General features: G+C 45.0%; 1 protein-coding gene across 1 annotated transcript in view; it reads right to left on the bottom strand.

The window, feature by feature from the left end:
* The window catches only part of sema5a (sema domain, seven thrombospondin repeats (type 1 and type 1-like), transmembrane domain (TM) and short cytoplasmic domain, (semaphorin) 5A), a 121,597-nt gene extending 119,263 nt beyond the window's left edge, over positions 1-2,334 (bottom strand). The window contains exon 1 of the mRNA XM_041961379.1: positions 2,083-2,334. The gene's annotated coding sequence lies outside the window, so the exon portion shown is untranslated. The remainder of the gene's footprint in view (positions 1-2,082) is intronic.
* Between the last annotated feature and the right edge of the window lie 15,579 nt (positions 2,335-17,913).

The following is a 17,913-nucleotide window of genomic DNA, read 5'->3' as shown; positions in this document are numbered from 1 at the left end:
AATAGCTGCCAGTTTTCTCAAACAATCTCCGTTTCCAAGCGCCCAGCGACGAACAGTCTAAAAATAAAGATATTCAGTTTGCAGCGATTTAAAACAAGGAAATGCAGCAAATCCTCACTCTGGAGAAGCTGCAACCTGACGACGTCTGGAGCTTTCAGATTAAAATACTTTGATTTTCAAAAGAGTTGCAGTTTAATTTCCTGTTGAAGACAATTAACTGACCAACGATGCATCTATAATGTTGTTTTTTCTCCATGCACTCAGCTGCAATATAAACTGGCAGCTTTAGCCAAAAGGCATCATGTCACATGATTTCTTGATTCAGCACTTTCACATCATCCCTCTCTCTCTCTCTCTCTTTCTCTCTCTCTTTGTGTCTCTCTCACGTTTTGTATTTCTTTTTCATCTCCTTTTTCCTCTCTTTTCCTGGGGGGATTTTAGCATCCGACGTCTAATAAAGGCCTGGACGCTGTGAGTCCAAAGTAATTCAACCATCTGGATGAGGGTCCTTTTTCCTCTGTTGGTAAGCACACTGTGACTGGACGGACAAGCCACAGCGTCCTCATGGGTCTGGGGCAACAAGATCAGAGGAGGCTGACTGTCTTTATCAGAAGTGCAGCTTTCAAGTTCTCAAAGCAAGCACGACCAAAACAAGCACAGAGCCACATGAATACCAATGGAATGGAAAAGAGCGTCCGCTCGGTGCTTTATGCTCTGCACACAACATCTGAGTGAGAATTTGCATGTTGTCTGAAAAGGTGCTGGCCTCGGGCTCGAAAAAACCCTTCGAGCAAGCGTTAACAATCATGTCTGGTTAATCGCACGCTAATCGGCACGATCAGGTTTGGAGATCAGTATTTATCTGAAGCTGCTGCAGGGCCGGTTAATAGCCAAGGTCAGAGCTGTGGGCTAGCTGAGGAGCTGTTAATTCTTTTAGCGCCTGAACCACACATGTCACCTCCTCCGCAGCACCAAACAGAGCTTTCACCATTCAGTATTTAACTTGACAAACCTTCTCGAACCCGCTCACTGAGTGGACCTTGTGTCTGCATGGCTTTTGTGTTGCTTGGTTTAGTTTAGAATTTAAGCATGAGAAAAGTTCAAATGAAGCTCTAATTCCACTAGTGGAATCACTTTTTCTGATAGTTTGGACAGAAACCTTCAAGGACTCGAGGCTCTCTCATTGTGCTGCGGGCCTGAAGTTTGAGGTGTGAGGCTGGAAGGTCTGAGAGCCTCAACAAAGGGATGTGCAGAATAAAAGAAACCTAGAATGTAGTCGCTTTCATTCAATGCAAAATCTACGCATTATACCGCGAACAAGCAGCACGTCTCTGCAAAGGTCACACATTCTGCTCACCTCCTCTGTGCATTCAAAATAGTGACATCATTTCAGCAAAAGCAACGTTTTTCAGACTGAGCTGCGCACACCAGGTAATACACAAAGATCCAGCCACTGATAATACCCTGCTCACACACACACACACTCAAAACTATTAACACGAACAACCAGGAAATGTGAGAATTTGCATTTGGGCTTTCAGAGCGCTGGCATTTGCAGGACTGTTGTTAAAATCATGAGCTGCAACATTTTTCACGCTTCTCCCAGAAAGCACTTGCTGCGGTGGATGCAGAGGACGTGCGCTGCTGGAGCCCCTGGCCGCGATGCCAGATCAATTGTCATAAGATATTGAGAGCGGAAGGGAGTTCACAGAATCTAAGAAAACCTGAAGATCTGCTGGAAGGCTCTCGGGGATGCGGTGATGGCCGCACTCTGCCAGCACCACCAAGCGGTCGGACACCGCAAAGCAAAATGCAAAACTTCTAAAACTGACTATTTACGTTACGGGGGTTCGGATTTGTGCATTAATGGTGCGGATCCTGCAGGATGCCGGCGCGTTCCCGTCCTGCAACAGATTTCAACCTATTTAAACTTGTGGCATGATTGCAAAGTGCGCTAAATGACGCGCGGTGAAAGTCGTGGGTTTATTTCCAGGAGAAAACAAACACCTCGCGTTCAGAAGCTGCAGAAGCCTGTGACAAATCTAAATAATAAAATCCGCAACAGCATCTGTTCCGGCTTACCAAGTGAGGTGCCCAACTCCCGGTCATCTAGTAGGGAGCGGAGCTGCGTGGCTTGTCCCGGTGAGAAGAGTGACGGGGAGGAACAAAGAAATTAAAGATGAGCTGAAGATGATAAATCCTCAGTTGTGCTGTGTCACTTGTCAGGAAACCAGGCTCGGTAAAACTCCTTCTCTCTCCGCAGAGATTCCTCTGTGCTCTCTCTCGTCCCTCCGGAGCCCCTTGTGCTATTTCTGCCCCACAGAGGAGCGCTCTGCGCCGGTGGCTCCTCGGCGCACGGTTTGTAATCGGACACCGTACTGTCGCGCTGCGCCACAGACAATGTGCCTCCGCTCCTCTTGAGAAGGGGGGATGTGCCAAAAAGCAACGGCGCCGGGGGAAAAAAAAAATAAAAAAAACAAAACTGCCCCTCAACCAAACAGCTAGAGCCTGCGCACAAAAACGCGGAGTGGTGGAGGTGGGCGATGTGTCCGACGCTGCTCTCAGCCGCTGCTGCGCATCTGACGAGCAGAGGTTCAGACGGCCGAGGAGTGCGCCCCCACTCCGCGCGTCCGCTCCAGCAGCCAGGAGAGACGTGGCAGCAGCGGCGCGCAGCTGTCCTGCAGGTGGAGGAGAGGAATAACCGCTGGAGCTACAAGTGGGATGCGCGAGACTTGTTCACTTTTCAAGCTATATATGACCTCCATGTAAATGTGGCGCTAAGGCACTTAAATCCTCCTGTGTTATGTCTCTGCCATGGAGGTCAGAGGTTATTCAGTCCCAGCAAAGCACGCACACCTTGGCCTTTTGCTTATTTGCAAGACACTCTGGGAGTCTTAAGCTGCACTTAGACATATAACCTTTGTCAGAGACACCCGAAAACTTAACTTGTAGTCTTTTCACCTGCAAAACCCATCAAAACTGTGGAGGGTGCTTCCTGTAAAGCTCTGGAATCCAGCTGTCAGAGAGTTTTTAACAGAGAAAATAAGCAGCGAGGAAAGGCTCATTCCCCCATTCAGTTTTGAACAACAGCAAACTGGTGTTTTTAGACAGTAAATACATCTCAGGTCTCATATGAGAGTGTGTGTGTGTGCGTGAGAGAGAGAGAGAGAAGATAAAGAGTGGCAGCGCTGTGTCTCTGAGCCTTTGTGCGATTTAATAGTGACATCCCCAGTTCAATTACCTATTTATCCCGCGGTGAATGAACGCAGCCTCTATCAAGCTCCAACAGCCCAAAGAGCGTCGTACACAGCTTTAGGGCCGCGGCAGCGAGTGCGTGTCTGTCAAAAAGACAGACACGCAGCGGAGTCAACAACAGCCTGTTAATACGCCTCTGCGCGCAACAGGAACGCGGCTCGGTGAGCGCCTCGGCTCCCGCGTACCCACATCTAAATTCAAATCAGGTGATTTTAATACAAATGTGGCTACCCACGATGGGAGGGGGAGGAAAGCTGAGATTTACATCGCGAGTGGCCTCTGCAGCTCCGGGAAACGCGTGGGTTAACCTTTTCCCTCTCTGGTGGCGCGCAGGGAGATGCAGAGGGAGCAGATCCGCTTTCTTAACAGATTGGATGGAGACGTGTTGTGCCAAAGGCGGCGACAGATATAATGAAGCAGCTAAAATAAACAATAAGTGAGATGCAGCAAACTGTTTTTGCACTCGAGTCAGATGTTGGCGAGAAACCAGCCGTCAAATATAATTTAATCCGCCGAAAGTGCTGTGACCTCCACAACTTTTTCTTCTGCGCTTCAGGAATTTCAGACTCTCCGCATGGTTTGCTCTCTCGTACAATAGATGTTGTACTTGGTCAGAGCCGAGAGCGCAGCCCACAGAGCTCCAGCTGAACTTCAGAGCGAGCCTTCAGCTGTCTGAGCTGCGCGGGGCGAGTTTCATCAGTCAGAAACAGCGCAGCGGCTTTGAATGAGCCATCAGGCCCGGTGATGGATGATCCTGAGCGCATGAGTTCATGATGGGAGGCCTGAGACGGAATGAATCAAACCCACACCGGGACCCAAGTCTCCCCTGTGTGTGCGTGTGTGCGCGCGCCTGTGCGTGTCTATTGGGGACAAAACGCATGTCCCCATAACGTAGGCCTAAATCATCAAACTTAGGGCGAAGACTTGGGTTAAGTAGGGTTAAGCAATTAGCGGATTAGTGGTTTGGAAACACCACTGTGTGTGTGTGTGTGTGTGTGTGTGTGTGTGTGTGTGTGTGTGTGGTCACCTTTGTTGCTCTGCATTCCTGTTATGATGTCAGGAAAATGGACTCAAGTTGCCAGGCAACCGCAAAAAAAAAAAAAAAAAAACACTCTCAGAAGAAGCCTCCTATATTTCACCTGGTGGTATAAGATCTCAGCAGGGTGTATTTTTGTGTGCATGCATGCGGATCTGCTCCATCTCTCAGCTTTTTTTTTTTTTTGAACAAACGGAGCTCGCACACACACACGTCATATTGAAAGAAACCGATGGTCAAGTTTTATACATATGTGGGGGAAAAAAGCCATAACAGAGGGGACAAAATGCCAATTTGACAATATTCCCTGGAAGGTCTATTCATTGTGCTGTTCCCTTCCTGTGAACGTGTGCATCTGTAATGGCTCATGTGTGTCTGTATGCAGTGATGGAAGGGGCGGATACAGACAGCAGGCCAACCTCTTGCTTTGGTGCCAAACCTCAGTTGACCGGAGCGGAGCCCCCAAATCCCTCTCTCGAGCAGGCCATCTGTCATGCAGTCTATCTGCCGTTTCAAGCCCCAGGTCAGGCCGCACCTTGCAAACACAGCCAGCCAAACAGCCATCCACGGGGATATGCAAAACGCACTGGCTCACTGACACAATAATACAACATTTCTCACACGGGGAGGTTGAGATATATGGGCGCGCACCGATGCTCGCGCCCATGTACGATTGTGCAAGAATGACTGACTCAGAGAGGTGAGAGTACAGGCGAGTGAGAGAGGGAAGGGGTCATCTCCCAAGAGGGAAGGAGCTGCGGGATGAAGGGAGGAGGACGAGTGTGAAAAGACAGCAAGGGCGACAGAGAAAGGGAGAAGCTGGCCAGCTGTGAAAGACTGCAGTCATTCCTCACTCTGAGCTCCATACCTGCAGACTCAATGAGCCGTCCCACGCTGCAGCAGGGCCAAAGCCGTGCGATTTCTCAGGCTTACTCAGCCTTACCGCGCCCCTACAGCAGCAGCATCCAGGGCCTTGTGGTGCCAGAACTCCGCACAGTCTACTTTCACTGCCACGCTCCACGGGAGGAAGGATTGGACAATGATGCCGTTAAGTGTCACGGTGTCAGAGGAAGTATGTCTGCGACATCGGGGACAGCAGTTCTGGAGGTGACAGACTCAGCAAAAGAGGATAAGTTTCTGTAGCTGTTAATCTATCAGCCAAAGATCCGCGATAATACTTATGATACTTTGACCCCTTACATCTGCATGGCAGTGTCAGCCTGATGCTCGGCCCAGGTCTTTGGTCCACGCTGAAATATCTCAACAGCTATTAACTGGATTTCCATGACGTTCGGTGGAGGTATTCAAGGTGCCCAGAGGATGAACCCTTGATTTCCAGACTATTCCTCTAGCAACACCAACAGGTGGACATTTTTGTGTTTAGCGAAACATCTCAATAACTATCAGATGTATTGCCATGAAATTGGGTGCAAACATTCACGCTACCCTCAGGATGAATTCTAACACCTTCGGTGATCCCTTCACCTTTTATCCAGCACCATCGTCAGGAAAAATACTTTAATTTTTCCAATACTTTGGTTTATGACCAAATAGAGTGCTGCATGGATCATGATTGATTAGCAAGTTTATCTTCATAAATAAATACCACTTTTCTGATTTTTGAAGCATAATTGCAATCACCAGAAGTAAAAAGCAAGCATTTGGCTATGTGCAACAAGTAAAGCGCAACAATGCTAACTAATTTACAGGTTTTAGGACTCATTCCTGCAGCACTCCATTCTTGCAAAACTAATGACATCCCATCAGCCTCAGCTGCACTGTGTGTTAAGTACAAGCTAGTAAAATGTTAGCATGCTAACAAGCCCAATGAAGGTGACGAACATGGTGCACATCATACCCGCTACACTGTCTCCACCAGCTGAAGTTCTAACTCGTAACATCATAATGGAAGTTTACTCCGTTTTCATCTTCTCTCGTGGGACTGCCCAGTCCACCTCAGCCCGCTACAATGCATTGTAGAGGAATGATGGAGTGTTTTCGGGCCCTGTACGTCCAAAGATAGTGAATGAATGGACTGCATGAGGTAATGAAATGCAGCACCAGAGTCCAGAGGGGTCATCTTTCTCGCTTTCTGCCCAGATTCTGGCTGGCTGTATTTGTCTTTGTCCTCCCCTCTATGGCTCATGATGGATAGTAAAAAGAATATGGCTGATGGTGAGAGTTTTTTTTTCTGCTCTTCTTTTTTTTTACTATCTTCTTTTTTTTTCGATCACCATTAGTGAAGTGGCAAAGTTAAGGGCTGGAGAGATGAACTCTGTGAAATTCAATCATGGGAATTGAAGGTTCGGAGGCGTGAGGTCCTGGCCCCATGGGTAGTTTGGAGATTGCTTCAGATTAATTAATGTCAAAATGGAGAGGGCAGGGCTGTGGAGGACAATTATGTATGTGACTGCTGGCCATGGTGTTTGCCATTCATAGTAAAGAGAGCAGTCTGCTGATTTCCCTCTGTGTTAAGAAGATATTTTCATCCCAGTCAGTAATTTTGAGAATCCTAAAGCAATTTAAGTGAAGATAAAGTAGGCAAAAGCTACCCATGGCTAAATGGATAGAAAAATAAAGCCACTTATGTAAGTACTCAAGCCGCATAAAATCCAGAGAAGCCACAGTGGGGAAATCTACCACCACCTCCTGTGCATTGTAATCTTCTGAAGGCAGACCTGGAGTTAGAAGGGGAATACTACTTAATTAAAGAATAGACATTTCATTTCTAAAACGTGAAAATGGCCAGTCAAAACATATGAACCACCACATGACATCTACAGCACTTTGTGAGTGTTTTTAAAGAGGATCTTGTATTGCTATGGCAATGCTATCGGCTAAAAATATAACCTTAACTGTAGAAAATCATCCTGCTGTCACAGCCACTTTCCCATTCCCACTTCATACTCGGTGGCGGTTTACATCCTAGATTAAGCAGACAAGTGGACTGTATGCTGGTCCTTGTGGCGACAGTGGCGTGAAGGGATTGTTCACTTACACTAACTAAACGTAGTCCATTCGGAGCAATGAAATCCTGAGTCAAAATCCATGTCTACACATATGTGGCCGATAAAACCTCTTCTGATTCGGACATTCTCAGGAAACAAGAGTAAATCCTCCCATTTCTAACTCAGCAAAAGCAATTTGTTCCTTTCGACACCATCTTGTGTTTCAGGGTGACTTCACTGGCCTGTCGCTGTATGGTGCTGTCTGTTCCCTCGGTGCACAGTGTCCTCACGAACAGACGCCATACGGGTGCCATACACTTCTATATTACATGCGCAAACACTAGATTAATGGATATTCATGTGCACAGCCGTGCACGCGTGTTCAGATGTGCATGATGTGCTTTGCGCCTTTGTCTCTGACTTTCTTGCTCTCACGTGGAAACACCAAACGGAGTGACAACCGCAAACCCAGGGACGCCGAGGGAGTTCGTATTTGCGTGAACTGCGATGCACTCCGAGCAGGTGTGCACAGGAAACCAAGATTGGTCTTCTCGCTACGCTGCACTTCTATCTCCAGAGCTTTGGAAACGCTGATTTATGTGTGCCTCTCGGGTCTGCAGGGGGAACGAAAAATGTCAAAAGTCTGAGGGGCTTTCACAGTTTGCTAGCCTAACGGATTTACACAGGACTGAAGAAACTGAGCACCTTTGGAAGAAATGTTTAACTTACATTAAAACATGTATGCCCTCGGTGAATGCAGCACATCACTGTCTTTGATGGTTTTGCATCCTGTAGATAACACTGACCTCCATAAACAGCCCCATTAAAGGCAGGAAAATAACCAGCAAGGCTGACAACAGCAACCAAAACTTGCACTAACTGATAATAATCATACACATTACCGGAATATTATCATGCGTTATCATTCTCAGCAATGCAGATCCTGTTTGTAATGAGCCTGCAACATGGCACAGGAACTCATTAGGAAGAAGGCACCATTGCAAATACAGACATCCATCATCTCTGCACGTCTCCTGCAAAGAAGTGCAAAACGCTATCCATTCTTTTCATGAGAAACGAGCTTTGTTGACAAGCAAGGGGCTGCTTGGGTAATTGTTTTTACCTCACTTTAGACAAGTTAATTAATTTCAATTGCTGGCAGCTCTCCAGTGAAAGGTTAGAAGTCAATGCTGGACTGGGCTGTGCGGAGGAGGCAGCGTCTGATATTTATTTTTCCACTCATCAAAGGAGACATAACTGTACGTTGAGGTGGTGATTTACCTGAGAATATATTTAGGCAGACTTCCCTCTGAAGTCTTGTCTTAAGAGCCGCTCTGCCTACTGATTGAGAGAGAGAGAGAGCTCAGGAGAGTCTAGCTGTCTTCACACAGTACAACGGGAACCGTCAAAGTCGCTTTACAAGCTGGAAGCACCTGCTTGTTTTCAGGAAATTTAGGCCGCCCTGCAAAAAGGAAGAAACTCTTTTTCTTCGGCTTTGAACATGCCTTTTTTTCTCCCCTCCTTCCACCTCCCGGAGTCACTTTCACCTTTTCCCATCTTTGAGGCATGCCTTTGGACAAGATGAAAGCAAATGTCTGAACACCTCAGTCAGGGTTTCTTAGACAAACTATATGGAGACAGCTCATGTGAAGTAAAGTGCCTCTAAAAGCAAGAATTTCGAAGGAGAACAAGAGACTGCCGACAGTTTGTAATGGTTTAATGGCACCGGCCAGACTGCATGCTTTTGCACTAAATTGAAAAAAGCACCATCACATGGTGGAGAAGTGTAATCCGCTGAGCAGAGGGGTGTTCATGCGACGGGCGATGTTCAGCTGGCTATATGGACTGCTTGATAATGAAGTCACCAAATTAATCAGCTCTGGTATTTGGTAATAAACTCAGAGATGGCGCCGCTGGTTACTTTAACAACTATGGGAGGTCTCATGTCTGCATGAAAAAGCTTTTTTTTTAGTAATTTGACTGAACACCTTGCTCAAAAACAAACAAAGCTCTTTTTATTGCTCTTGAAAGTTGGTCTATGAATAAACTTACTGTTGTTTTTATTAAAAGCTAAATGCTAATATCAGCATGCTGTTTGCTAATTAGAAGTGAACGCAAAGTAGTTAGTTTTATAGTAAAACAATAAGTATTGAGCATAATGAAATTTAAACCCGATGATGTACCACAAATGTCTGCCCCCTGGTGGCGCCAGAGGAAAAATCAGGGGATTGTCAAAGTCATTCGGGTTCATCATCTGGGAACTGTGAATGTCTGTACAAAATGTTGTGCCGATTCATCCCACTGGACGTTAAGATATAAGTGGAAACGTTCTCAGTCCGGATCAAAGTAGTGGAGCAACTGACCGAGATCATAAGTAAAATGTAAGCAGGTGACTATATCGACAGTCTAATTACAAAACATGGTTGACCAGAGGAAAGACACTTAAGTCCACTGGCTCCACTGTTAGTTTAGACCCTGCAGCGAGGGAAGTAAGTCAGTCAGCGGAGGTGTTGAGTGTGAGAGATGATCTTTGCAGCTCGCAGTCATAGATCTGCTTTTATGTTGCAATATTCAATATTAGATCTTAAGCTTTTTCAATTTTTTTTCCAGAAATACCAGCTTCTACAGCAATTAGTCATTAGCCGGCTTCCTCAGGACTCAGTGGTGTTCAGCGCCTAATGGCGACTGCTCCATATGTGAGACAGTTTGTTATCTGATGCCAGGAGAATAAATACCGTTCTCGTCCTCGTGAGCATTAGCGGTATTCAGCTTCTGGGCTTTTTATAGGTATTATATCGCTGTGTGAATCACGCTGGATATAGATCAGTGAACATTACAAGCTGTTTGCAACAGATTTAACAAATTAAATATTTATTTCCTCTCAATCCATTATTAATCTGGACGTTCATCAGATGTGTGGGAGAGTCAACATCAGTAATGGAGGGCTTCTAGAGATTCTCATCCTCAAGTCGATCATGTTCAGAAACTTTCATTCGCTTTCATGAGAGCACAACGGCGCTCTGATGCCCTCCGTGGCGATAACTGTGCAGAAGTTATCTCTGCGAGTCCACATTTTAAGCAGCAAAATGGCAATTATTCCTTAATTGTACGCTTGAAAGCTTTCCCTCAGGAAGGGCACTGATTTCCCAAGTGTGACCTCTTGGCTGAAATAGGCAACGTAATGAATAAACAGCCTGACTTTGGCGCTTTGTCAAGCCGAGCGCGCGCCTCTCACTCCAGCAGCACGTGTATTACCATAATAGCTACATGGGGCCCAATCAACCCCTTGATTGATTGGTTAATTGCTCAGAATCCCTCAACTGTACCCCAATGACCGACTGGTGTCGCCTTAGGGATTGTGGGATTTGTGTCAACATTTCCCCACGCCGTCTCATTCATTCGCCTCTTTCTGCTGCTCTTCCACGGAGCGTGAAGCATGAGATTGGATTTACAGTGTAATGGAATAAAGCGCATTGTTACTCATCTGTGAGCGAGGAGGACAGAGCCGATAAAACCCCTCCGACTTCCCCGGCTGGAAAGTTGATCAAAAGCCGCGCACGCAGCGAGGAAGAATTGTGTTTTTCTTGCCTTCTTGTTAAGTTGACCCCCCCCCCCTCAAAAAAAGTTTACACCTTTGGGTTTCTAGGTGCTGCTGCTATCGATTTGCTCCGCTGTCTTGTGCTGAGTTTTGGATGAAGAGTAGGAGTGAGTAAAAGAGGTCATCATCAGGAGATCAAAGCCTCTGAGCTGACAGGTGTAGTGTTTTCTCCGAGAAGCTTGTTGTGCAATTTGTATAGAAGCAGGCGTGATGAAATCCACACTCCCCGGCTTAGCTCATTGTTGTGGCAGCTGCAATGACGATGACTCAGCACTCTTGGGTTTCACGCCATCCCAACGTTAAATGTAATCGGGCATAAAATGATCAGCTTTTCTTCTCGATCTCACAGAGTGTCCATTTTTCTCTTCGACTCCCACCCTTTACGTCCACTCACTGACTTTCATCCCTTTGAATAGAGCGCCATTATCAGTTAATTAACTCTTATCTGCCTCACTGTTACAATAACGCTTCGTCGTGTCGCGCCGAGGCAGAATCTGCGCACGTTACCATGCCGCCGCTACCACAACTTTGCCTCCATTTCCATATGCGCGGGGTAAAAGCAGAGAGGAGAACATCTATTTGTTCTGGTTGAAGCAATGAGAGTGGAAGGTCAGACCAGATCTAATTAGTCAGAATCTTAATGACTTCTTTCGGAAACTGGCTCCGGCAGTCTGTCGCTCAATTTATGCTCATGACTTTTCGGTTGCTCTTTATCAGCGCGATACTGCGGAAGTTAATCACTATCTCGTTACTATGTGCAGCACTTGGATGGAGGCTGCAGGTGCCACAGTCTGGAAATAATGTAATAATAACAATGGAAATTTGCATTTTAATGCATTTTAATTGCATTGTAATGGGTTGGGCTTTGGTCCACACCGGTGTACATGATACATCGAGTAAGTCTGGTACCTGGCTCCTTGTGAAACAGAAACACAGACTGTTGAAATCGCAGCGGTGGCGGCTAATGAGAAACGGGAGTTTTCAAACAGAACACTCTTGTTTGATTCTTACGAGAGAGAGAGTAAACAGAGCAGCTTTATTAAAGCTATCTAATTTATTTATTATTCATATCTTGCTCATGTGCAATTCAAACTTTTCCAGAGTTAAATGAAACCATTCTTAACAAGGCAATATTAGTTTTTATACTCTCTTTGCATATAATGTACATACTGTATATATAGCTGATTTTATTTTATATCCTTTTTATTGTCTCATTTGGTCTTTTTCTTCCTCTCCTTTTTATTCTTGCTGCCTATAACAAGTAAATTTCCTCGGTGTGGGATCAACAATATTTTATTTTATCTTATCGGCTTGTTTCAGGACTATGAAATCAGTTAGCATTGTGCCTGTGAAGGCAGAGGAGAGAGGATGAGACCAGAACTTTAGTTTGCAATCGGACCTTTGACAAGAGATAACAGCTTCAGTAGCTTCAGCTAGTCGACATGGCGTCATGGATGTCAGTCCGTCGGCTGTTCGGACAGATGGATGAATCCTGATGATGATTGTCAATGAAATTTGGCTCAGACATTCAAGGAACATTTGTAATTTGGTGGCGATCTCCTGATCTTTCTTCTAATCACTGGATCAAACTAGTTTCTGACCAAAAACCTGCAAACCTGAAGACATTGCAGTCATCTTCAGCTGTACTTGGTGTTTAGTACTAACAAGCAAATGGTACACATTATACAAACAGGATGTACATGAATAATGTTAGCCAGCCTTAAAGGAGCTCACCAGATCCCGCTGCATGCACCCCCACATTGTCTGCTATGATATTCTAAATAGAGCGATCCATAAGTCAGCCAAACAGAGACAGATGCTGACGAATCACATCTTTTTATCTCATATCTTATTAGACAGAATCTCTCACATCAGCAGAGCTGGCCAACATGCAACATCAAAGAGAGCGTAGGAGTGGACGCGTCCATCCTAATTAGTATGATAGAGCGCTGATCAGTGAGTGATCTGAGAACACACACACACACACACACACACACCTTGAACCCAACACTAATTCCCTACTGTCTTTACACACACGTTCCAAGTGTACCCCTGGCAATGGAAGCATGAAAAATCTTGGCGCCATCGCACTCATTAAATACATCGAAGCTTATATGTAAATACAGACACACGAGACCAGCTGCGGTTTTGTGACACTCCTTCACACGCACACACCAGGAGGGATATTCCCGGTGATGGCCGCATGAGCAATCTTGGCACATGAAGTTGAACGTTGCATAGTCAATGAACGGCTCCGACTGCCTGTCATCTTCAGTGGACTCACACTTCAAGCCCCGTAAGTCGTGTCTCTGAAGGAGCTCCAGTTACTCAGCAAGTATAGCTCGGCTCAAACGTCGGGATTCAATTAAAATGTAAATTCTCGTTAAGCTGATAAACGGGAAGAACAGTGCTCTCAGTTCCTCGGGCGCCAGACAGGAGGCGTCTTTCAGTAGCGAGGCTCGAGTTGTTGTGCAGGACAGCAGGTGAGCAATGAGGCCCAGCAGGCAAAGGGAGGAATTAGCATAAGGTCGGAGGTCGGCGGCGGGATTCGGCCGTCCGCGGGACTTACAGACTGCTCTCGTCTCTGTTGCCTCACTTTTCTTCCTTCCTTCTGCATCATGTATCTTCTGTGTGTTGCGGCTCTTTGTCTGGTGTATTGACAGCTCCCAGAAAAACTCAATCTGCTCTGCACCTGCACTTTGAAGTTTTTCTACAAACTGAGCAAGTGGAGAGACATTGTTTGCAGGGAGCTGACACACTTTCCCGACTCACGCTACAAAGAAAAAAAGAATGCAATGCACGTCACGTTAGAAACCCAATACGCTGAAGGGCAAATGCAACACTTTGGAACGCTGAATCCGGATAAGAATTACTACGTTTCTGCAAGTCAAAATAGATATTTCCAAGCTGTTTCTGCACCAACTCTCAGCTGATTTTTGACAGCGCTGAAGGAACAGCAGCGGGATAGATGAATGCTTTGCTTCACAGGCTGATGCTGAGGCGAGATGCAGGTCCTCCAGGAGGGGGGGTTTCAAATTTTCGTCGTTCGGATACGGGAAGCGGTGGATGCAAGTCACAACCTCGACCGCTCGGATGGCAACTGGGATTAAAGATGCAAAACATATTGACTCCAGCAACCAACAAATTACCTTCTTGGAGGAGGGGGGGCGCTGCTTGGTGGGACTACAAAAAGCACGGGAGCCATTAAAGAACAAGTCCTGAGGAAAATGAATAATTACATCCCGCAGGTCGCAATAAACACGTTAAATTAAGCAACCCGATATCTCTACTGACACATCGCTATGCTCAAACGCACGCCTGTCTCATCCTTCCCTCCTGACATTCAGACATCCTCACTTATCCTGTCATCACACAGACGCTGCAGCAGCCGCGTCCCTGCCCTCCAGATTACATCTGTCGTGGAGAGGCCAAGGAGAGATGATGAACCTGCTTATCATGCTGCTGACACTTGATGCTGATGACGGCTAGTGCGGACAGCAGCGTTTTTTTTTTTTTTTTTTTAAAAACACCCACTCCCTCTCCTTTATGTAACAGTACACTTTCTGACTTCACCAATCACTGAATACCATCCCTTATTGATAATCAATGCTTTTTGAAATGATAATTATGGAATAATCTAGAAAACTGAATCACAAGACCAAAAAGATGAATTATGTGTTTTTTCATCAGTGGTGGAAGAAGTACTCAGATCCTTTACTTAAGTAACATTACTACATCACAAGGGCTTGAATGAAGTAAATCTACAAAGTCTTCTCAGTTAAATAAAGTATGAGTAAGTAAAAGTAGTGGTTGTGCAGTGAAATGTCCCCTGTGACTGATTATAAATGGCATTATTAGATGGTTAACGCTGATGCTGCAATGCATCGCCAACATCTCACTGCTGTAGCTGCTGGAAGTGGAGCTCGTTTCGTCAGCTTTGTACACAGCTGGGGAGGTTTGGCCCCCGGCGGCTCCCAACCTGAGGCCTGGGGTCATGAGATAAATCTGAGGGGTCAAGAGATGATTCATGGGAAGGAAGGAAAAAAAAGTTCGGCTACAGAACTTTTTGGAGTCGCCTCTAATCTTTGCTTTTCTTTTTGTTTTACCTCTCTGGGCCTCCCACGGTTATTCAAATAAAACATCTGAAGTGTACAGGAGAAGGCAAAAAGACGCCCCAAATACACACAAAAGTGTGTAGTTGAACAATTTTATGAGCTTATATCATATATTTTGTTCTGAAAATGTCAATCCCCTTTAACTATAGCTGTCACATGACAGCTATAGTTATCCACACAAATGTAGTGGAGTAAAAACTACAATATTCTCCCCTGATTTGTAGAATAAAATAGAAATCTCAAGTACAACTACTTCAAAATTGTACCTAAATACAGTACTTGAGTACATGTCCTTATTTACATACATCAGTGGCTTCTGTGAGCCACTGAAATGAGTTTCCACTTAAACCCATGTGACCAGAATACTGATGGAAACATACGATATATACTGCCTGTCTGCAACACGATCTACAAGCTTTCTGCACCCAACGAGAGGGAGAAGAAGCAAGTTTATGATGATGTCACACTCCTGCACCACTCTGAGCTTTCTTATCTTTAACAATATTTGAGCAGATGTTGCACAACTGCATTCTTGAAACAAACGCGGTCCGAAGAGACGGCCCCTCGCCAACTTATCAGGCTCACTCAGTTTTCCGTGTATAATTACAACGGGAGTGGTTCCAGTCCCTTATTTTGCTATATGCTGTGAATGCACATTACAAGCTGCAGTTAACTGGATGTGTGGCGGCATCACACTGAGGCAAACTAACAAGTGAGACGTCACAGAACAGAAAGTGATGAAGGTGTTCAGACAGCGAAGGGAAGGAATCTGTTAGCAGTTAAATGACCTGCAAAATTCCCGACTTTTGCAGGTTCCCTCTCGTTCCCTCTCTCGTGTGTTGTCGTGGCGTACCGCTGCTGAATGAGTTTTCTGCGAGATAAAAATTTAAACAGTGTAAAATAACAGCTTTTGGTCAGGCTGGCGATGGGCATCCTCGTCTGAAATGACTTTGAGGTGGGAAATCAGTAAGGGAAAAATATTTTTGACACCTTATCCATCCTCACCCATGCCTGGAATGTGCTGGATTCAAAAGGTGTGGCTTTCTCCACGGCCACCGCATGCACACCACCCTCAAGACACACCTGAGCACCTATATGCAAGGGCAATACATCTCTGACAATAGGGTAATTGAGCCGTCGCTTCTGTTTCCCAAACGGCCTTGAAGACCTCAATAATCTTGAGCGTGGCTCAGTGAATATCCTTGCAGAGAGCGTTGTATCTATTATGCAGCTGTTTATAACTAGATGTAATGATTAGTAAAGCAGTTTTACGTGATGGATAGTTGCCTGTTTCCCAAAATGCAAATATTTCCCCTGAAAGCATCAATTACTCAAGGCAAGAACAGCCCGCCGCACAGAGTGACAAACAGACCGCTTATCTAACTGCATTTCACACTGACTCAAGATATACTCTCATACATGAATACATGCATCAGTGAATGAAGGTTGTATTATTGATGGATTACCTTAATTTCAATGTTCAAAGTGATATCTGAATAACAGCTTCAAAGCAACAAACAGCAGGCATTAGGATCCCAACATTTACACCTTTACTTCTTTTTCTTTTGCGGCTTCTTTTTCTTGCTGCCTGTCAAATTGCCATTTATTTGATTTATCTCACGTGCAATATTTTGTTTACCAAAACGGCCCGTAATCAAACGCACGCACATTGCGAACTGTTCCAGCTCAGCTCATCTGTATGCAGCTCGGTGATGCAGCAGCTGAGAGGCTACGATATGAAAAATGAACGTCCTTGAGTATCTGCTCTGCTATACATTCCACAAGAGGGCCGTACAATTGATCTTGATCGAGCCCCAATTATTTTTTTTTCCATTCAGAGTGCAACATTTGGAACAAAATGTCAATGCCATTCCCCGTCTCAGAAACGTGTAATAAAACACATCAATCTGCACTACAGAGGTGCTGGCGTTTCAGGCTCTGCACTCAGGGCTCAGCAACAGGTGCAGGCTGCTCAGGCTCATGTGGCTGCAGTCATCGCTGGTGCAACACTGCCCTCTAGTGGCACATCACAGGCTCACTTTGGTTCAACAGGCTCTCAAAACATGCCGAGTTCGAAAGCTTTTGGTCACTAGAGTCATCGATTACTGCACTGATCGATAGTTTAATGGATTAGCTCTAAACCGTTAACTGAATTGCAAACTATTCTGATGATTGTTTAATCGGTTTGAGTAATTTTTTAAGGAAATAAAGTCAAAATTATCTGATTCAAGCTCCTTAACGTGGATATTTTCTAGTTTCTTTGCTCTTCTATGAAATAACTCTTGGGTTTTGGACTAAACAAGGCATCTGAGGACATTACTTATCAACATTTTTCATCATTTTTTTTAGACCAAATAAATCATTGATTAATCTACAATGAAAACGGTCATTAGTTCCACCCATATAATCATCCCTCCTGCCTGAAGCAACAATTATTCAATTATTCAAATTCTTCACACATTCAGCACAATGGCAGGCGCTGTGGAATAAACTGTGGGCAACTTTTGGTTCTCACATAACATGCATTCAATGACGTCTTTCAATTTTTTCTTGCTGAAACTCAACCACCATCAAAACTGTGTTTCCATTTTGCACATTTACATACTATTTCATGTAGAAATCCTAACTTGTTATGTTTTATGTGCAAACAAAGCAGAAAATATGTGAATATGGGATGTTGGGAGACGAATATCATCAGTGTTCTGGTACAATAGCCTATCTTCAGACGTGTATGAAGTGTTTCGGCTGTGTTAGAGCACTTTAACTGTTGTGCTTAACTCTGTGTTGGTACAAAGTCTTGTGAGGAGTTTTAAAAAAAGTGACTCAGTACAGAGAAACGTGTGTAATACAGTTGGAAAATAACTTTAAAATCTCCTGACTGAAGGAGCAAAGTCATAACTCAGATGATGCACACTTCTGTCTTATGTGTTGTCTTTAGGAACAAAGCAAAACTTGAAATAA

The sequence above is a fragment of the Chelmon rostratus genome, chromosome 20 (assembly GCF_017976325.1).
Source record: "Chelmon rostratus isolate fCheRos1 chromosome 20, fCheRos1.pri, whole genome shotgun sequence".
NCBI classification, from domain to species: Eukaryota; Metazoa; Chordata; class Actinopteri; order Chaetodontiformes; family Chaetodontidae; genus Chelmon; species Chelmon rostratus.
This window is presented reverse-complemented; position numbering and strand designations above follow the sequence as displayed.